General features: G+C 42.0%; 1 protein-coding gene across 2 annotated transcripts in view; it reads right to left on the bottom strand.

Annotated features, from left to right (window-relative positions):
• Positions 1-21871, bottom strand: part of LOC138770164 (tyrosine-protein phosphatase non-receptor type 11-like) — a 96712-nt gene that overhangs the window by 26936 nt on the left and 47905 nt on the right. The window lies entirely within an intron of this gene.

Here is a 21871-nt window from a genome sequence, read left to right as displayed (position 1 = left end):
GTGTTACTGAAAATACAGCTCTGAGCTATAATACAATCTTGACTCTTGTGTAAAAACGACCCTATGACTGTGGTGTATGTCAGCAAAACGAATATATTCATTATATTCCTTCCTATGGAGTGACAGAAAGAGCCGGGTACCCTGGAAGAGTGCTGTACTCTGCTCCATAGGCATGAGTAGAGTCCTTGGTCTTGTGCCATACCTGAGGCTCTATTCAGAATACAGAAGCTGGGGGCCCCATACGGAGATTGGCGGTGGGTACGTTGGTCAGATTACCCACGATCTCCTACTTTTCCCCTATCCTGTAGATGTCAAAAAAGCTTATTTTCTTGGAATACCTCCTTAATGTTAATGGACTGAATATAGTCCAATTGTGACCATGTTCTGTCCTTTTCTAAGAACATACAGGTCTTTATACATGGCTGTCTATGCTTTTGACTGCGGCAATGTAGTCTCTATTTCCCAAGGTTTGGTCCATTAAAATACATGGATATGGCATCGGCACAAGCCAGTATACCACAATCATAGGGTATGTTAGAAAGAAAACTTTATAACAGGTCCTCAATGTTGTATGTAAGGACACTGTAATTGTAGAACAAAAACATAATAAAAAACAATACAAAATAGGCCAATACCGTATGCAGTTTTAAGCAGGAAGCTTGTAGACAACGCCTGACATTAATATTTTATAAGTCTATCTACTAATTGTACAACAGGCCAGAATCCATGAGAACACAAAGGGTGTGGGGGCCATTACCGACATAAAGGTGACCACAACATGAAGAGATGGACTAAAACTACCACATCACCTAAAAAGGATTAAAATCGAGATTACACTTTCTATATATAGAACTTAGATTACAGAGACCTTGTGATCCACCTCAGCCATTGGGAAGAGATACAAGAATTTTGATGTCGCGTCTTTCCAGTCCAGTAAAGTCACAACCAATATTTATTTTTATACTCTGATTCTAACAACCATTCGACGCTTCATGACTGAATGACACTAGGGTCCTAAAATATACACCTCAACGTGGACACTAGAATATATAGCTCTGGGCAATTGCCATAGGATAGGTTCACATATTCACATGGGGCAATACAGCCAGACACTTGGTGTCCGTACTATGGCGACAATACTTGTTCCCCCCACTAGGGACATAGACTTGCAGTCTTAATAAACACACTGAAATTCGGAACATTTGGATCTGATATAGCAATACTGGCCCTAAGAACTGTTTATTCAAAAGGCATCTTAATGGAATAAAAAAATAAAAAAAATTATATATATTTGGATTAGTCCTGGTGCGGTACTTTACTAGCAATTTTTATTGGCTCTTCAAGAGGAGGAAAATAAAAGGATATTACAGAATATGGCCACTTAGACGTTTTAGAACAATCAATATGAGAGATGGCTACGCTATTTGTATCTGCCAAAACTCAATCAAAGAAGGATCTGTAATTTTATGTTTTGAACAGCAAAATGCATAGACACTGAAGCTGTATTGGAATCTTAAAGCGCATCTGTCACTTGCTCAAGCATTACTGAGGTGTGACATTGGGAGGTCTTCACTGCATTAAAGTGTCAAACAGGCTACACCTCCTTGACACATCAGTGCGGACTTCAATACAGAGTAAGGCTATGTTCACACTACGTAAAAGTACGGTGTGGAACACTGCCTTTACTGCTATGGGATACCATACGGCGCTGCAAAGAACTGACATGTCAGTTTCCTGCAGCCGCAATTCAGTAAATAGTGACCGCAGAAAACCCTGTCAATTCACACATTGTGTGCTGTGTGAAGCTCTGATGCGGGCGCGTGCTGTTGCGCCCGCATCAGAACACTGTGGCGGGAAAGATCATCCAGCCGGTGCTAAAGTACGGACCGGAATGATCTTTGCAGAGACTGGCCGTTCAGTGACCCGGCCGGGTCACGAAACGCCGGGTCTCTCACGTAGTGTGCACATAGCCTAAAAAAAGCAAATAAAGGTATGGACAGTAAATGATGTGAGGGTATAACTTGTATCCTTATATGAACAGATCTGTGATACTCTATAACTTTAAGAAAAAAATGTTTATATGTGTATATATATTCCCCTATTTCCCTTGAAAAAAATTTTTTTGCGCTGACGCCGTTTACCGTGCGAGATCAGGAATGTGATTAATTAATAGTTCGGACGATTACGCACGCAGCGATAGCAAACATGTTTATTTATTTATTTATTTGTTTACTTTTATTTAAAACCTGGGAAAAGGGGGGTGATTCAGACTTTTATTGGGGGAGGGGGCTTTTTACTACTTTTTTTTTTTTTTTTTTTACACATATACTAGAAGCCCCCCTGGGGGACTTCTAGTATATATACTTTGATCTCTCATTTAGATCTCTGCAGCATAGATATGCTGCAGAGATCAATGAGATAGGCACTCGTTTGCTTTCGTCTGCTGCAGCCGGAAGTAAACGAGTGCCGAGTCGGGGACGGCGCCATCTTGGACGAGTCCCCGGCCGGCATCAGTAACGGAGATCGCTCCTCCGGGACAACGTCCCGGAGGAGTGCTCTCCCCCACTAGACACCAGGGAAAGGTTGCCTCCGGTAATTGGAGGCAGCTGTCAACTTTGACAGCTGCCTCCGATTAGCGGTCCCGGGCTAAGTGCTAATGAGGACATATGACGTACCGGTACGTCATATGTCCTTAAGAGGTTAAAGGGGTTGTCCAGCTAAAATCTTTTTCTTTCAAATCAACTGTTGTCAGAAAGTTATACAAATTTGTAATTTACTTCTATTAAAAAATCTCAAGTCTTCCCATACTTATCAGCTACTTTATGTCCTGCAGGAAATGTTTTATTTTCAGTCAGACACAGTGCTCTCTGCTGACATCTCTGTCCTAGACAGGAACCGTCCAGAGCAGGAAAGGTTTTCTTAGGGGATTCATAGAAAACAAAGACAAAGTTCCTGTCTCGGCCAGAGATGTCAGCAGAGAGCACTGAGTCAGACTGAAAATAACACATCTCCTGCATGACATACAGTAGCTAATAAGTATGGGAAGTCTTGAGATTTTTTTAATAGAATTAAAAATCTATATAAAACTTTCTGACACTAGTTGATTTGAAAGAAAAAGATTTTCGCTGGACAACCCCTTTAAGGTCAGGTGAGTTTGTTGGCCAAACAAGCCCAGTGATATTGTGGTTAGTTAACCAAGTATTGGTACTTTTGGCAGTTTGGACAGGTGCCAAGTGCTGTTAGAAAATTAAAATTGCATATCCAGAAAGCTTGTGGGCAGAGGGAGGCATGAAGTACTCCAATATTTCCTGGTAGACGGCTGCGCGGACGTTGATCTTGAGAAAGCACAGTGGAGCTACCCCAGCAGATGACATGGCTCCCAAACCATCACCGATTGTGGAAACTTCATACTAGATCTCAAGCAGCTTGGATTGTGCCTCTCCCCTCTTCCTTCAGACCCCAAATGAAATGCAAAATTTACTTTCATCTAAAAACAACATCATGGACAACTGAGCAACAGTCCAGTTCTTTCCTCCTTGGCCCAGGTAAGACGCTTCTAGTGTTGTCTATTGGTTATGAGTGGCCTGACACATGGAATACGACACTTGTATCCAATGTCCTGGATATGTCCGTGTGTGGTGGCTCTTGAAGCACCGACTCCGGCAGCAGCCCACTCCTTGTGAATCTCCCCCAAATTTTTTAATGGCACATTATGCGCTCCTGTCATCTCTGCTGCTGGGGGTGGGGATATCCAGATCGCGGATCGTGTGTATGGCTGCATTCACTTGAACGGTGCCTAAAATTCTCCATGGTCGCAGATCCGCGACCACAGACAATTTTACGGGACATATGAATGCAGCCTAGGGGACCTTTTTAAATGCTCGGGAGGCCTTTGCACGTGTTGGAGTTCATTCTTATTTTCTGAGATAATGACTTTTTACCTTGGCTGTAAGCCATAATCAACATTATCAGAAATAAAAACTAGAAAAAGTGGACTCTGTTTGTAATAACTCTATAAAATATAGGGGTTTCACTTTTTAACTTGAATTACCGAAAAACTTTAAAAAGTCAATTCTAATCTTATGCCAAGACAAAACAATAGGTGACCTATTGTATTCCACAGAGTACGCACCTTAGGGAATATAAAACCTCCAACAATAGGGAGAAGGAGTGCAAAACAAGTTACAAATTATACCACACCTTACAATGTAGGAGCCCAGTGTACCAGCAATACATGGATTCAGATGGTGACAATTCTGAGCAATACATTACACGCCAAGCACAGGGACAATATATTCATTTTGTTTGTTCTTAAAATGTATGAGGGACACTAAACATTTATCATATAGACTGGAGAGCAGCTCAACAGCTCATCTCTTCTCCTCCAAAACAAGAGGTCAAGGCGTGATCTGCCTTCTCCGACCTCCTGTCTCCTAGCTAGGGAGAAGAGGCAATACCAAGGACCTTAAAGGGGTTATCCAGCGAAAATTGTTTTCTTTGAAATCAACTGGTTTCAGAAAGTTATAATATACACACACACACACATATATACTAATATATATATATATATATATATATATATATATATATATATATATATATTTATTTTACTTCTATTTAAAAAGTCTTCCCACACTTACTAGCTGCTGTATGTGCTGCAGGAAGTGGTGTTTTCTCTTAAAGGACAAGTGCCATGAAAAACTTTTTCCCAGTAATTGAAGCACATTACAAAGTTATATAACTCTGTAATGTGCTTCAATCGCCTATCTGCCTCCCTTCCCTGTCTTTTCCCCCCTCCACCCCCCACCAGGAAGTGTCCTAACTCACACAGACCTAATTACTGTCATCACCGTCACTAGGCAGCTCCTTCTTGTGAGGATGAGTCATCAGCAGGAGGGCTGCTCTAGGTCCTGTTACAGCAGCCCCCCCTCCCCAGTCCAAGTGATGGCTTGCAGTTGTTCAGCCTATGGGAGCTGAGCAAGCTGAGTCACCTGACAAGGCAGGAGAGGAGGGGGGAGGCTAGTGTAACAGGAGAAGGAGCTGAGAGAAGAACTTGGTGACGGTGACGACAGTAATTAGGTCTGTGTGAGTTAGTGCACTTCCTGGTGGGGGGTGGAGGGGGGAAAAGACAGGAAAGGGAGGCAGATAGGTGATTGAAGCATATTACACAGTTATATAACTTTGTAATGTGCTTCAATTACTGGGAAAAAGTTTTTCATGGCACTTGTCCTTTAAGTCTGACACAGTGCTCTCTGCTGACATCTCTGTTCGAGACAGGAACTGTCCAGAGCAGGAGAGGTTTTCTATGAGGATTTGCTGCTGCTCTGGACAGTTCCTGTCCTGGACAGAGATGTCAGCAGAGAGCACTGTGTCAGACTTAAAAGAAAACACCACTTCCTGCAGCACATACAGCAACTGTTAAGTATGGGAACACTTGAGATTTTTTAATAGAAGTAAATTGCAAATCTACATAAAACTTTCTGACACCAGTTGATTTGAAAGAAAAAGTTTTTCACTGGACAACCCCTTTAACTAAAAAAAAAAAAAAAAAAAAAAAAAGTTCCAAAATGGGCTGTATGGAGTCATATTGGACATTTTACCTGTTACTCCACACAAGGGGGGAGATTTATCAAACATGGTGGAAAGTGAAACTGGCTCAGTTGCCCCTAGCAACCAATCAGATTCCACCTTTCATTTTCCAAAGAGTCTGTGAGGAATGAAAGGTGGAATCTGATTGGTTGCTAGGGGCAACTGAGCCAGTTTCACTTTACTCCATGTTTGATAAATCTCCCCCAAGAGGTGTATGTGTCCATTTGGGTGTACACTAGACTACTGCTATGACTTTATTGACTGACTTTGTGGATACCCTGTCATCTATGTTGAGTTTGAGCCAGCAGGTGCATGTCCATTGTATAAGACTGAGGATACATTGCTATGTGTAACAAAGAGGGTAACCCTCTGTATAGGATTTACAGAGAGAGCTTATTACACACTAAAAGGGCCAAAAATCGCCCTTGAGAAAAATGTCATATTTCTCCTTTATACCATGGGGTAACTAGTTTAGATTGTATAACTGTAGAAGAAAAAAAAAAACACATGTGCATACAAATGAAATATTAATCCCCTTGTTGGGAACTGCCCAAACCAGTTTGTGGTGTGCCCCAGGTTATATCTTTCACTGATTCATTTCAGACATCACGCTCTGCAAAACGCTGCTAGAACAAGAATTTTTCAAGGTTACAGTTTCTTCTCTAGAAACTCTGACCCAATGTTACCTCCGGAATTAGGGCAGAACGCGATTCATGTGATTCACAAGCGGTAATATTATATACACACACACATATATATATATATATATATATATATATATATATATATATATATATATATATATATATATATATATATATATATATATATATATATATATATATATATATATATGCAAAAAAAGGGGTCCGTGGAGCCTCAGTTACGAGTCTCAAAACACGGGAATAGCCAGATATCCCTCCAGAGAAGGAAGCCCATTGCCAAGGGGTGCCTCCTAGTGGGGAGAGCACCAAACCACCCTGATACGTAGTCCCTCAGGTCCTCACTCTGTTACGAGCTTTGGGACCTTAACAGGGAAACACCAGGGTGGCCCCTGCAAGTCACCCTGGTCAGGGGCCACCCTGGTGTTTCCCTGTTAAGGTCCCAAAGCTCGTAACAGAGTGAGGACCTGAGGGACTACGTATATTAAAATTTTGTATGGGACAATCAATGGAGACTCGTAAATGAGTACTCCATTGGAATTTTTCACTGTTCTCCCTGAGTTCAGTGATTGTTGTGTTTTGTTGGTATAATATATATATATATATATATATATATATATATATATATATATATATATATATATATATAGTGTATATAATATATATACATATATATAGTGTATATAATATATATATATATATATATATTGTGTATATAATATTAGTGTATATAATATATATATATATATATATATATATATATATATATATATATATTGTGTATATAATATTAGTGTATATTATATATATATATATATATATATATATATATAATATTATATATATGTATATAGTAACAAGGAATTGCAGCACTTCCAAAGTAGTGAAAACAACTGGTGGTTTATTTGGTGAAGCAAATAACAAAAATCAGCTGATTTTTGTTATTTACTTCACCAAATAAACCACCAGTTGTTTTCACTACTTTGGAAGTGCTGCAATTCCTTGTTACTATTTGAAGAGGAGACGTGGATCCAGTCTCCATTGCTGGCACTCCGAGTACTTGTTCCTGTGAGTGCACTCCGTTCTGCTGTTTGTTTATATATATATACATACATACATACATACATATACATACACACATACATACATATATATACATATACATACATATACACATACACATATATACACATATATACATACACATATATACATACACATACATATACACATATATACATACACATACATATACACATATATACATACACATATATACATACACATACACATATATACACATACACATATATACATACATATACATATATATCAGCGGATCACAGACCCGGTATCTAAAGTTCTGGCCAACGATACATTTTCAATGGTGGGCCCTAGACATCATCTAAACCAAAGGTGTCAAACTAACGGACCACCAGCTGTTGTAAAACTACAATTTGCATCATGCCTGGACAGGCCAAAGCTTTAAGTGTCCAGGCATGATGGGAATTGTAGTTTGGCAACAGCCAGCGGGCCGCGAGCTTGACACCACTGATCTGAGAGGTCTAAAACACCATCTAAAATGCCAACTTACAATAAGTGGGATTGTTAGCCCTATATTCTAGGACAACTGTAAAAAGTGGTCCTCCGCCTACATTAAATTTTTTTTTTCTAATCTGTTTAATAAGACATTATGTGATCATAAATTAGAAAAAAAAAATTAATTAAATTATATATAACTGAATGGAACCGACCTGCTACAAAAGATACAGCTAATGGATAAGAGTTAGGGATGGTCCGAACAGAGTTCGGTTCGGGTTCGTACGAACCTGAACTCTCGGCAATGATCCCCGCAGTCTGCCCGCTCCGTGGAGAGGGTGGATACAGCGGGAGGACCGCCTGCAAAACTGGGATACAGCCATAGCCATAGGCTGTATCCCAGTTTTCCAGGCGGTCCTCCCGCTGTATCCACCCGCTGCACGGAGCGGGCAGACAGCGGGAATCTGGTGCAGAGCGTTCAGGTTCATAAGAACCCGAACCTCGGTGGGTTCGGACCATCCCTAATAAGAGTGTTGCCACTTCAAAAATAATTGGGGAAGCCTTTCTTCTAATCCCCCTTTAACTAAATGCAGATATTCTCTCAATACAAACTAACTTTGAGCTTAAAGTGAATTTGCCACCCAAAAATTATGGGGGAGATTTAACACTGTGTAAAGTGAAACTGGCTCAGTTGGCCCTAGCAACCAATCAGATTCCACCTTTCATTCCACACAGACTCGGATCCGGTTTTCTTAACAGACAAAAAAAAAATAATTATATAATATATATATATATATATATATATATATATATATATATATATATATATATATATATGTGTGTCAGCAACGTTTTTGCGTCCGTCAAAAAAAGAAAGAAAAAAAAAGGATCCGTTTTGATCCTTTCTTCATAATGGAAGTCAATGGAAAAACGGATTAAAAAGGATGCACACAACTGCATCAGTTTTTGCAATGCATTTTTCATCAGTTTTTTTCAAAAAACAGGTGAAAAAAAAACGGTTTGCAAAAACGCAGTGTGAACCCCGCCTAAAACAAAATCTAGACAACACATTCTTTTTAAAGCTAGTCTTCAACTAAACTTCAGCAGCGGATGGTTTTGTTCTCTGTGGATGTAGGCAGCAGCGTGTGGGTTTGGAAGCAACTTACTCCCCCCTCTCCCTGAACACATGCATGATAAGTTAACCTAAGTGCGCATTTATATGGGTTGGCGTGGAAAGGGATCTGTTGAGTGGACAACTGTGACACCAGCTTAAAGGGGTACTCCATAGAAATGAAAAAAAAATTAAACCAACCTATTTCAGAAAATTTGTAAATAATTTCTAAAAAAAAAAAAAAAAACACTCCATTTAAGAAATGTCTTGCAGGAAGTGGTGTATTCTTCACAGGTCTGACATAATTCTCTCTGCCGCCACCTGTGTCCACATCAAGAACAGACCAAAGCAGTAGCAAATGCCCATAGCATAGACATAGACAAAGGTGGCAGCAGAAAAAACAAAAACCCTCATCTTCCAGTAACTATCAGCTGCTGTATGTCCTGCAGGAAGAGTTGCATTCTCTTCAGGCTGACACAGTGCTTTAAGCTGCCACCTCTGTTTGTTACAGGAACTGTCCAGAGCAGGAGAGGTTTTCTATAGGGATTTTCTACTGCTCTGGACAGTTCCTTACATGGACAGAGGGGGCAGCAGAGAGCACTGTGTCAGACTGGAAATAATACCCCACTTCCTGCAGGACATACAGCAGCTGATGGAGGATGAGGGTTTTTTTTTCTTCTGCTGCCACCTTTGTCTATGTCTATGCTATGGGCATTTGCTACTGCTTTGGGCTATTCTTGATGTGGACAGAGGTGGCGGCAGAGAGCATTATGTCAGACTGTGAAGAATACACCACTTTCTGCAAGACATTTCTTAAATGGAGGTTTTTTTTGTTTTTATAGAAGTTATTTAAAAATTTTCTGCAATCGGTTGGTTTGAATTTTTTTTCTATGGAGTACCCCTTTAAGCTGGTGTCACAGTTGTCCACTCAACAGATCCCTTTCCATGCCAACCCATATAAATGCACGCTTAGGTTAACTTATCACGCATGTGTTCAAGGAGAGGGGGGAGTAAGTTGCTTCCAAACCCACACGCTGCTGCCTACATCCACACTGGAAGACTAGAGATTTTTATATAGAAATAGAATTTCTGTCCTCAGTTGATTAAAAAAAAAAAAAAAAGTCTCCAGAGTACCTCTTTAACAGTCACATATAGTACTGTGCAAAAGTTTTAGGCAAGTCAAGTAAGGATGCTTCCAAACCTAGATGTGTTAATCATTTATTCCCATCAACTAACAAAATACAAAGTAAATGGAGAAGAGAAATCTAACTCAAATCAATATTTGGTTAGAGCGGCCATTGCTTTTAGAATAGCATCAATTCTTCGAGGTTCTCACTGTTCACACTGTTTTAATTAATAGGACTAATGCTCTGAGCTCTCTCTGGCACAGGATGCATCAAGAGCAACCCAATGTTCTGGCGTTATCTGCCACCGCATGCCATCCATCTGCAGACAGATGACAGGTATCCTCTAAAGGCATTAGCCCATGAATACAGGTTGTTATCCCCTATCCCCAGGATGAAGAATAACTATCTGATCACGTAGAGTCCAACTGCTGGGATCCACTATGATCTCCACAATAGGTAACAGTCTCCCTTGAGAGCTGAGTGATGCTAAGGGTCCTATAAGACAATGCGATTTTTAACAATTAACAACTATAAAACTATTGCAAACAAGATTATTTATCGGTAACTTGAAGTCGTTCCCCATATTACATTGATCAAAGTTGTTAGTTACTATACGCGTTTACTCCATCGGATCCCAGCAAAAGGAGGAACAATGTGCAATTAGCCTGAACAAATAGTGAACAAATGTGAAATTACAGCGAGCGATTAACGATTACTTTAGGGTCAGATCTAAATCAACGCTCCATGACAAAACAAACATTTAAATTTAAACGATAACGATTTTTCGCACAATAATCGTCCCGTATAATAGGGCCCTAATACTCACTCGCCGCCGCTCTATTCATTCTTATAGCTCCCATAAAAAATACAGTGGCAGTGCCAAGTGTGACCGCTGCTTCATTTTCAGGAGGGGCTCCATTCCGGAGATCCCAGGGGAACCAAACAGTCTGACACTGTCCGCACAATCATATTAGGTGTTGGTCTGACGGCCAGGACCACACCAAATTTTGTTTCTATAAGAGTAAGAGTCCTCCACGGCCTGGTCAGCAATGTAAACGAAGGCCGATCTGCTAGATCAGTGCTTGTTTACTGGACCTATTCCATGGCCCGATAATCGTTTAGCGAGGGCTGCAGGACCATCGTTACCGATGTCCTTGCAGCCCTTGTTTAAACATCATACTTTACCTATCCGGGCTGCAGGGCTCCTCTTGCGCTCCTTCTCCCGGCCCCGTGCGCAGCAGCTTTGGAGCGGCCTGTCTGAGCTGACTGACCACTTAGCCAATCAGTGGCCGCGGCGGCCCAGGCCAGTGATTCGCTGAGCACTCTGTCAGCTCTATTCCACTGAGCGATAATCGGCCAATTCAGCTGATTATTGCTCCGTGGAATAGGCCCCTTAGGTCGGGCTCACACTATGTAAAACACCGGACGCTCTGTGACCCGGCCGTGTTACAAAACGGACAGTGTTAGTGAAGTTTATCCCGGCCGGTAGATGATCTTCACTTGTGCCGAATTGGGTGTCTCATGCATATACAACATATGAAAAAGAAAAAGAAAAAAAATCCCAGTATGCGTCCGTATGAAATAACACAATAAAGAGAAGCAAATGGTGTCCATGCCAGTCCATGCACAGACACATCTGCACCCTATCCTTGCAACGGACGGCAGAATCGCGGTGAATGGACCCATAGGATCCTATTACATGGGCCAATGGGGGCCCGATGAATACTGTAAACAAACAACGAACTGCTAGATCGGCTCTCGATTACTGGGCCTATTACACGGCCCGATAATCGTTTAGCAAGGTCTGCATGGACATGGTTACTGATGTCCTTGCAGCCCTTGCCCAAACAGTATACCTTACCAATTCACGCTCCAGGGCTTCTCCTGCGCTTTGCTTCCTTTCTGATTCAGTGTGCTGCAGCTTCAGAGCGGACTGTCTGAGCCCACAGACGCTCAACCAATCACTGGCTGGGACCACCACGGCCAATGATTGGCTTAGCGGCCTGTCAGCTCAGACAGGCTGCTCTGAAACTGCAGTGCACAGTGTTTGGGAGGTAGCAGAGCGTAAGAGAGCCCCGGAGTGTGGATAGGTAACGTATACTGTTTGTAGAATCGTCAGCCGCCTGTCACGCATCAATATTACACATAGCAATGCGCGGTTGGTTCCCAAGATTTGGGCCTAAAGAAACAATCAGCAGATGATAGTTTCATCGGCTGATTGTTGTCTCTATTACATGAAGCAATAAATCGGCCGAATCGGTGTAATAGGGCCCTTACCCATTAGGCACGCAGCCCGACAAACAGTAAATGATACATAGCAGTAAAAATTGGGATTTCCAGAATATAATCAGCTGTGTAATTGTTGTCATTGATAAGAACCCCGTCCCATCAATTACACTTGAATTATTTTAAAACTCTTTTCCCTTGGACATAAAATCTTTTTTTTTTTTTTTGGAAAAACCGGTTCTATCATTTGTCAGCTTTTTCCATTCCATTACTTCTTTCCTGCCTCCGTAATAAATGTAATGAGCTATGCTTAATGATACATTATGGTGTCTGATTTCACTATAATGGGATTTCTAATATGGCTTATCACAATTATCAGACCAGCTGAAAGGCTGCATTTAAATAAACAGAATACGATAAAACACAATCCAAACCAATCGACTCCATTACATTCATATGGGAGAATAGCGAGAAGCAGCTTCAGACTGCATCAAGTATACGGTAACATGGGAATGACTGGGACTTAAAGAGACTCTGTACCCCCCAAACACTTTACCATCAGATAGCTGCTTTTAATCCAAGATCTGTCCTGGAGCAGTTTGGCAGGTGATGCAGTTATTGTCCTAAAAAACAACTTTCAAACTTGCAGCCCTGTGTCAAATTGGCGTGGCCTAGAGTGTCTGTGCCCTAGGCCTGGGACGCCTCTCCATCCCTCCTCCCCACCCTCTTCATTAATAGAAATGCCCCTGGGCAGGATTTCTTCTAATCACCACTTGTCTGAACACTGCACAGGTGCCTTAACAATCCAGCCCATGTGCAGTGTTCAGACAAGTGATGAATAGGAGAAATCCTACCCAGGGGCATTCCTAATGGTAAAGAGGGAGGAGAGGAGGGACAGAGAGGCAGTACAGACCTAGGGCACAGACGTTTTTTTTTAGGACAATAACTGCGTCACCTGCTGAACGGACCCCAGGACAGACCTTGTATTAAAATAAGCTATCCGAAGGTACAAGTGTTTTTTTTTTTTGTTTTTTTTTGGGGGGGGGGGGGGGGGGAGCAGATTATGGGTACAGAGTCACTTTAAAGTGGCCCCCATCGTGCCCAGGTAGCCTCAAAATTATTCAGAGAGCTCAATTATTCCACCAGTGGGAACACAATAAAATTTGCCGGCCATGATGCTATGTTTTTCTATGACTATTTTACACTACAGAACTACCTAGAGTCCACAAATCATGGCTTGTAAAGTGTTACTTGAGCACTGCACACCGCTCCACTTATGCCTGGCTCCCTGCCACTTTCTTTAGCACTTGGATATATCAGTTAATATTAGACAGAGGGCTGCCAGACTTGTCATCTGGTATTAGATCCAGGGTTGCCAGACACGTCAGCTGCTATTTGATCCTTATTACAAATGATCTAGCAACACCTGGATTGGGTCTCCCCCGAATTCAGTTACTGACAAACTTTCTGTGACGTACTCAAGGATATGGCTCTACTTAGAGGGTTTATGAGCTATATAGTAGATATAGAATGTAACCAAAAAAATATACCTCCCTCTATTAAAAGGTTGGGTGCACATGTATATATGATGCAGAGTAAGGGTGTATTCACTAGCATAGGAATATAGGTTAGGGCTAGGGTTACACGCTGAGTTTTTCCTATATTAGCTATCAAGGGATGGCTGCAGTCCATAGGCGTGCACCAAGTAGGCCATGGATGTTACACCAGTATAAGTCCCACTCACAGCAGCCTCACTGATCACTGGCCATGATGCTTGTGTGATCACTGCAGCCTCTGCAAGTTGCAGAGCTAGATACTGTTGCAGTGTCTAAAGTGAAAAAGTGGTGGTACAAGTTACTGCAGTGTTAAAGGGGTTATCCAGTTTTAGAAAAATATAGCCACTTGCTTCCAGAAACAACATGACTCTTGTCCCCAGTTCAGGTGTGGTTGGCAATTAAAGCGGCACTATCAGTTCAGGCCACTGAACCTGCTGATATGCGCCAGCCGCTAATTACCGTAAGACTGCAGTGCCGCTGTTTCTCCCGCCGGGTCCGGTACTGTGCCGATATTTCATAATTTCCAATATGCTAATTAGGGTGTTCCGAGCATTACCCGTCTACCCGGAGCACACGCTCAGCACGACTAGCCTGCCTCCTCCTGGCCCGCCTTCTATGCATATTCATATATGCATAGTTAGGCCGCTTGTTACAGGTGGCTCCCTGCACATGCGCCGTAACAAGCGGCCTAACTATGCATATATAAATATGCATAGTAGGCAGGCCTGGGGGGCAGCCTAGGTGGGCTGATCGGGTGCTCCAGGCAGACAGGGAATGCCCCAAATGCTCGGAACAACATAATTAGCATATGAGGAATTATCAAATATTGGCACAGTACCAGACCTGGCGGGAGAAAGAACAGCGATATTGCAGTCATATGGTAATTAGCGGCTGGCGCATATCAGCAGGTTCACTGGCCCGAAACTGCAGATAGTGCCGCTTTAAGGCAGGCTTCACATTGCGTAAAGGGGTATTCCACTGAAATATCACTTTTGATATGGTGCTGCCCATGGTGAGACTAGCAATTCCTTCCATACTTGTTATCTCTTCAGTCTCCTTCTTCCAGTTCTGAGCTGCTGCTTTATGCTGAAGACACAAAAATCTGTGTGTGAGCTTTTCTCTCGGTCTTCCACTCCTCCCCCTCCCTTCTGAGACCACTTATGTAAACAAGTCCCTGGCTGACTTTATCTGCAACATTGTAGCTTCTTTGTCGTACTGGGAGGGGTATTTTTTTTTGCAAACTGTGGCATTTTTTTCTACCATAGCCTTATAGACATTTTTTCCGGTTGTCTCAAAAACGCCATTGCTGTGCTTATGGCATTTTTTAATGCAGTTTTTTTGTCACCTTTTGTTGTCCAGCAACTAGTTTTAGCCTATTATGGCAGAGGGGGAAAAAAAATAATAGTTCAGCAAATGCCAAAACCACAAGAAAGATCATTCACGCATTATTCACACAAGTCTGGTGCTTTTTTGGAGGCATGAAAAACGCGACACAAAAAGGGAGGCACACATATTTGTATAACTCCCCAAAATCAGTTAATTTGAAAAAAAATATCTTATTTGTACCCCTTAAAGTACCTGACCTGTGCTGGGAGTGGGACCACAGCTAATCTAACATTGAGGGGCATTTTATGAGGCCAAGTAACTCCTTTAAAGCGACTCTGTACCCAAAATCTGATCCCCCCCCAAAACCGCTTGTACTTTCAGATAGCTGCTTTTAATCCAAGATCTGTCCTGGGGTCCGTTCGGCAGGTGATACAGTTATTGTGCTAAAAAACTACTTTTAAACTTAAAGCCCCGTGTCAAACGGCCGTGGCCTAGAGTGTGTATGCATTAGGCTGGCACAACCTCTCCGTCCCTCCTCCCCGCCCTCTTAATCAATAGGAATGCTCCAGGCAGATTGTCTCCTATTCATCAGCTGTGTGAATACTGAACATGGGCTGAATCGTTAAGACACCTGTGCAATGTTCAGACAGGAGAAAATGTTCTAGGGGCATTCCTAATCATGAGGAGGGCGGGGAGGAGGCACGGAGAGGGTGTGCCAGCCTAATGCATACACAATCTAGGCCACGGCCATTTGACACAGGCCTTCAAGTTTAAAAGTTGTTTTTTAGCACAATAACTGCATCACCCGCCGAACGGACCCCAGGACAGATCTTGGATTAAAAGCAGCTATCCGAAGGTACAAGCGGTTTGGTGGGGGACAGATTGTGGGTACAGAGTCGCTTTAAGAGTGGTGTTCACCATATGAACCAAAAGACTGCTTATTTTTCCAGAACAGGACCACCTTGACCTTGTCTGGTATTACATGAAATCACCAATAAAGAGATACAACACCAAAAAAAAAGCCTAAAGATAAATGCAACATTAGGTTTTTTTTTGTTTTTTTTTTAATACTCAAGTATTAAAAAAAAAAAAAATCCCCTGGCACTGGAGGCCGGGTCTGCGGCATGGCCTTTATACCAATGCCCATATGGCATAAATATGAAGATACATGCCTGAGGAAACGTACCACATCTATAGAGGAGCATACGTAATTCTTCCACCCTCACACAAACAATCAAGAGCCAGATCCAGCTATAATGCGGATAGCTGCAGCCTGTTAACCCTTCCCAGCCTGTGCGGCAATCAAACTGAAGGCGAGGCCCAGAGATTTCTTTGTGCAGAGTCATTATAAACCTATAATTAACCGTAGAAGCAATGACACAGGGTCCGGGACGAGCCATTAAGGGCCGAGCTATTTTGGTGCTTGAAGCCTCCGTCTGCTCAGAAGCCAGAGCTCTGGTAGATGCAGTGATACACGCTTTCCCTCACCAAGTTCATCGCTCCGGATGGCGTTGCCGGAGGGTTTTGGCATGAAGAGAATCCCTCTTTGTACCCAGACAAAAGCTGTGATTGTGGAGGACTCTGACATACGCAGACAGTTGCTTTAGTGATGAAGAGGTTAAGGGCACAAAGGGGAAAATGACAAGACAGGGCAGGCTTTGTGCAATGTCTGGATTTAGAGGCTGCAGAGATGCAACAAGTTCAGACCACTTGTAATAGAAATCTTAAAGGAACGTTAAATGGGGAAAATACATGAAAAAGGCTCTGGTAATTCTTCATTTCAGTTTTTTTGGTGTAAATTTTGCTAAGTTTTGAGAGAAATTTGAGAGCTAATAGTTATATTATATGGTTTTTTTTTCCCTCTCTCTGGCTGTAAGGCAACCTTTCCTAGCAGGAGCCCTCCCCCACTGCTCTTACTGCAGAAGCCCAGCCATGTAAAGCTCCGTACCCTCCTCAGCCGTCCACGCACTGAAAATGGAAAGTATTCTTCTGTTCACTTTAAAGCCATAGTATACTTCCAAATAAATGTTTAAAGAAGATAAATGATACAGAGTTACTCACTGTTCCTACATGAATTTAGGGATATAATTGTTATGGAGCTTAGCTGTCATTCATGTATGGTATGATGGTACATATAAAAATGATACTATAACACAGGGGTTCCCAAACAGTAAGCTGTGGAACACTGGGGTGTTGTGAGAACCTGCGAGGGGTAGAGTGGCATTCCAGCCAACATGTTCCCTTTAAACATCCACAGAAGCTAAGGCCACGTGGCTTCTGAGGATGCCCCGTCAATGTATGGTTCTACCCATTAACTGTAGCACCATTATATAGTGAAGGGTAAGCGGGCTAACCGTTTAAGTGAACAGAATGGAGGAGCAGGACCTGCAAGTGTCCTGTTCCTCCATTCTTACTCATAGGCTGCAGGCACTTCAGGTTCCAGCCTCTCATATGCTGTGGGCATGATCACTATAGCACGTGCAGTGATATGACATCATTACACTTGCTGAAGGATCCCGTCCCTGCAGCTTACAGGCTGGAGGCCATAGAGGAAGAAGAGTGTTTTTTTTGTAGCACAACATGGGGCTTATTACTACTATATGGGGGAGGACTGTGCAAAACAGAGGGCTAATTACCCCTATGTGCAGGCAGTGGCTTGCAAAACAGGGGGCCACTATTCTTATGTGGGTGTGCACAGCATGGGGAATTATTACTATGTTGGAGGGTACACAGCAGGAGGCATTATTACTTTATGGGGGCATAGCAGGAGGCATTATGTGGGGGTGCAAAACAGGGAACATTTTTACTACATGGAGGCACAGTAGGGGCATTATTATTACATGGGACACAGTAGGGGGCATTACTACTATATGGAGGGCACAGCAGGGGGCATTATTACCATATGGGGGCACAGCAGAGGGCATTATTACCATATGGAGGCACGGCAGGGGGCATTATTACTCTATGGAGGCACGGCAGGGGGCATTATTACTATATGGAGGCACGGCAGAGGGCATTACTACTATATGGAGGCATGGCAGAGGGCATTACTACTATATGGAGGCATGGCACAGGGCATTATTACTATATGGAGGCACGGCAGGGGGCATTACTACTCTATAGAGGCACAGCAGGGGGCATTATTACTATATGGAGGCACGGCAGAGGGCATTATTACTATATGAAGGCACGGCAGGGGGCATTACTACTATATGGAGGCACGGCAGAGGGCATTACTACTATATGGAGGCACGGCAGGGGGCATTATTACTATATGGAGGCACGGCAGGGGGCATTATTACTATATGGAGGCATGGCAGAGGGCATTATTACTATATGGAGGCACGGCAGAGGGCATTATTACTATATGGAGGCACGGCAGAGGGCATTATTACTATATGGAGGCAGGGCAGAGGGCATTACTACTAAATGGGGGCATTATTACTATATAGGGACACAATAGAGGGCATTATTAGTATGTGGGGGCACAGCAGAGGGCATTATTACTATATGGGGGCACAGCAGAGGGCATTATTACTATATGGGAGCACAAGAGAGGGCAACCCACATTGCTTGCTTATACTGTGCATGACACCAAGCAAAGGAATTTTTAATGTTTGGGGACCCTTAAGTAGGAACAAGGGAAAGAAAGTTGAGGGAGAAGTGCGGAATCGAAGAGGTTTGTCCGGCAGGTTCTTAAGAGATGAATTGTTACTGAAAGAAATCATCATGTTGGTCTAGGCCCGATTGTGAAGAAAATGGAAAGTGACATCTCAGATCAAAAACGACGTCACTTGTGAATAACTTATTTTCTGTATTCCATAGAACATTTGACTGGGTGGAAAAGGTGGAAAAGTTTGGGAAACACTGCTAGAACAGCTAGACATTCTCAATAAAGAGCATGCTGTGCAGTTGCTGAACCAATAGGGGGCTGCTGGGAGATGTGACTCAGGTAGGTGATATATGGCTGAATACACTTCTGGATAGATTACTACATAGAAGACAACATAGGCTATACTCCTGGTAACCTGCTTACTTTGTCCACCTACTTATTTAATGAACTTTAACTGGTCTCCTCAACTGTGATGTCACCCATATGACATCACATTGTGTATTATAAATAAATCAGTCTTTTTTTTTTTTTTTTTTTTAAACCCTACGCATTACATGGAAACAATGAATAGGAAACAGGCAAAAAGTAACAAATCAACATCTGATTAAAAATTAAAGTCAAGTTAATGACTAATAGGAAATCTGTAGCGAGAGTTGACGCAATGATCTCTATCACAAGAGGGCGGCGAAGAATCAGATTGATTTATTTTGAAAACAGTGAAGATGAAGCAGAACATTACTCTCGGGTGAATCAGAGGCTTGTGTTGTTCATCTTCACCTCTGCTTAACTATGAGGCAATATTTCCCTCGACTTTCATCATAGACGAGAAAACCATCAGCACTATCAGACAATAAGTAAACGGCTAGCTACTATTGGCTACAGCTTCCGGTTGGCAGCAGCTGGAATGTGGGCAGCTGATAAAAGTCAGACGGCAGTATATTATAACTTCCATACCCCGACCTTGAATCGCAAACAAGATTAGGAAATTAAGGTTTCCGTGTGGTTGCAGTCCCAGGTGTCCACAAGGGTAACGCTCAATGTGTGTGAACATACATCATGTCCTAGTTATTAAAAAAACAAAAAGCTGTTTAAATGGGAAACTATCAGCAGGTTGCCCTGCCCTCAGGGCCGAGGATGAAAGTACTTACTAGATTTTTCTTACCTGCTGATAGTTTCCTTTTAATTTTTTTTATGTTTAAGAATTTTTGCCCATTTTTTCTTCATTTGTTTTGTCACCATCTACATTTAAACAAATCCTAAAATCTTACAGTTTTCATTCTAGCCACTAAGCCTAATAATACACTCATGCTTCCTGTTCTGTAGAGATCACTTCTCAGCAGTCATCAGACTATCACAGGCAAAATTACAATGAAAGATGACACCAGTATATGGATAGTATAATAGATGGCCACAGCATCCCTCCTCCCCTCCACATGACTTCTGCAAAGATCACACACCATGCCTAGAAAACTCTCTCAATAAGTAACCTCCAGACTATAAGTTCCAATGGTTCCATGTGGCTTCTTTAAATGCTTCTCAGGTAAGATGACCACCTTTCTGATTAAATAAAGTATAAGAATATAATAATAAAAAAAATTATATATATATATATATATATATATATATATATATATATATATATATATATATATTACATATACACACACATAGGAATATAAAAATATAAAAAAAAAATATATAGTAAAGATTTAGGTGGAGTCTCTTAAATGTGATTGTCATCTAGATTCTCGTTCATGTGACTAATATTTTATGTGCCGTAGCTGGCAGTAGAGCACAGGTAGCTGTAGGAAGTTGTATGAATATCTTTATAGATCTTTCGTTGATAAATTTCCACTCTGCTCCGTTATACAAACACAAGCGGTTCGTGCAGTCTTGCGTATGTTTACGTGGGTGGTTTTCCTGTGTTGGTTAATACTCTAAGTATGCTGTGTTAACCATTTCTTTGTAAACTCCGTAGGTAAGAATAAACTAAGAGCTGCCACAGAAAAGTCGTATGATTATGTCCTAGCAAGGATGACGTATAAGACTTCCTCCATGGGAACATTTAAAGGGGTTGTCCAGGCATGAGCAGATTAGAGAATACGCCTGATTACCCCTTTAAATCACTGGTCTATTGCTAACTTAACCATTAAAGTGACTCTGTACCCACAATCTGGCCCCTCCTGAGCTCTTGTACCTTCATATAGCGGTTTTTAATTCTAGATCTGTCCTGGGGTCCGTTTAACAGGTGATGCAGTTATTGTCCTAAAAATAATAAATAAATACTTTTAAACTTTGAGCCCTGTGTCAAATTGTCGTGGCCTAGAGTGCCTGTGCCCAGGCTTGCACCGCCTCTCCATCCCTCCTCCCCATTAGGAATGCCCCTGGGCAGGTTTTTTTCTATTAATCACTTGTCTGAAAACTGCACAGGTGCCTTAACGATCCAGCACATGTGCAGTGTTCAGACAGGTGATGAATAGGAGAATACCTGCCTGGGGCATTCCTAATGATGAAGACGGAGGTGTGAAGGGACAGAGGGCTGGTGCAAGTCTAATGCACAGACATTCTAGGCCACGCCAATTTGACACAGGGCTGCAAATTTAAAAGTTGTTTTTTAGGACAATAACTGCTCGTACTGTGGGTTCGGGGAAACACAGAACCAGACAAAAAGTAAAGACCAGGGGAGAACCAAAATTACTGGCATGGCAGCTACAGGTGACTGGAGGTGGTGAATATAGCATGAGTATTATTTTAAAACAACCCCTAGTGTGGAGAGACTGTTTTCCCTCAACATCCCCATTAACCTCTATGGGAGTTACATAAAGTGCATAAAATAGCCTATCCAGCTTTCTGATCACCTCCAACCACTGTATAAAGCCTCATTCTCAAGATAGGTGTGGGTCTGAGAAGTGGGACCTGTACCTGTCATACATTTAAAAGGGAACAGGTCTTTCAAATCAACTGGTGTCAGAAAGTTATATAGATTTGTAATTTACTTCAAATTTCAAATCTTCCAGTACTTATCTGCTGATGTATGTCCTGCATATTCTTTCCAGTCTGACATGGTGCTCTCTGCTGCCACCTCTGCCTGTGACACAAACTGTCCATATATTTCTTTGGTG

The sequence above is a fragment of the Dendropsophus ebraccatus genome, chromosome 12, assembly GCF_027789765.1.
Source record: "Dendropsophus ebraccatus isolate aDenEbr1 chromosome 12, aDenEbr1.pat, whole genome shotgun sequence".
Classification (NCBI taxonomy): domain Eukaryota; kingdom Metazoa; phylum Chordata; class Amphibia; order Anura; family Hylidae; genus Dendropsophus; species Dendropsophus ebraccatus.
This window is presented reverse-complemented; position numbering and strand designations above follow the sequence as displayed.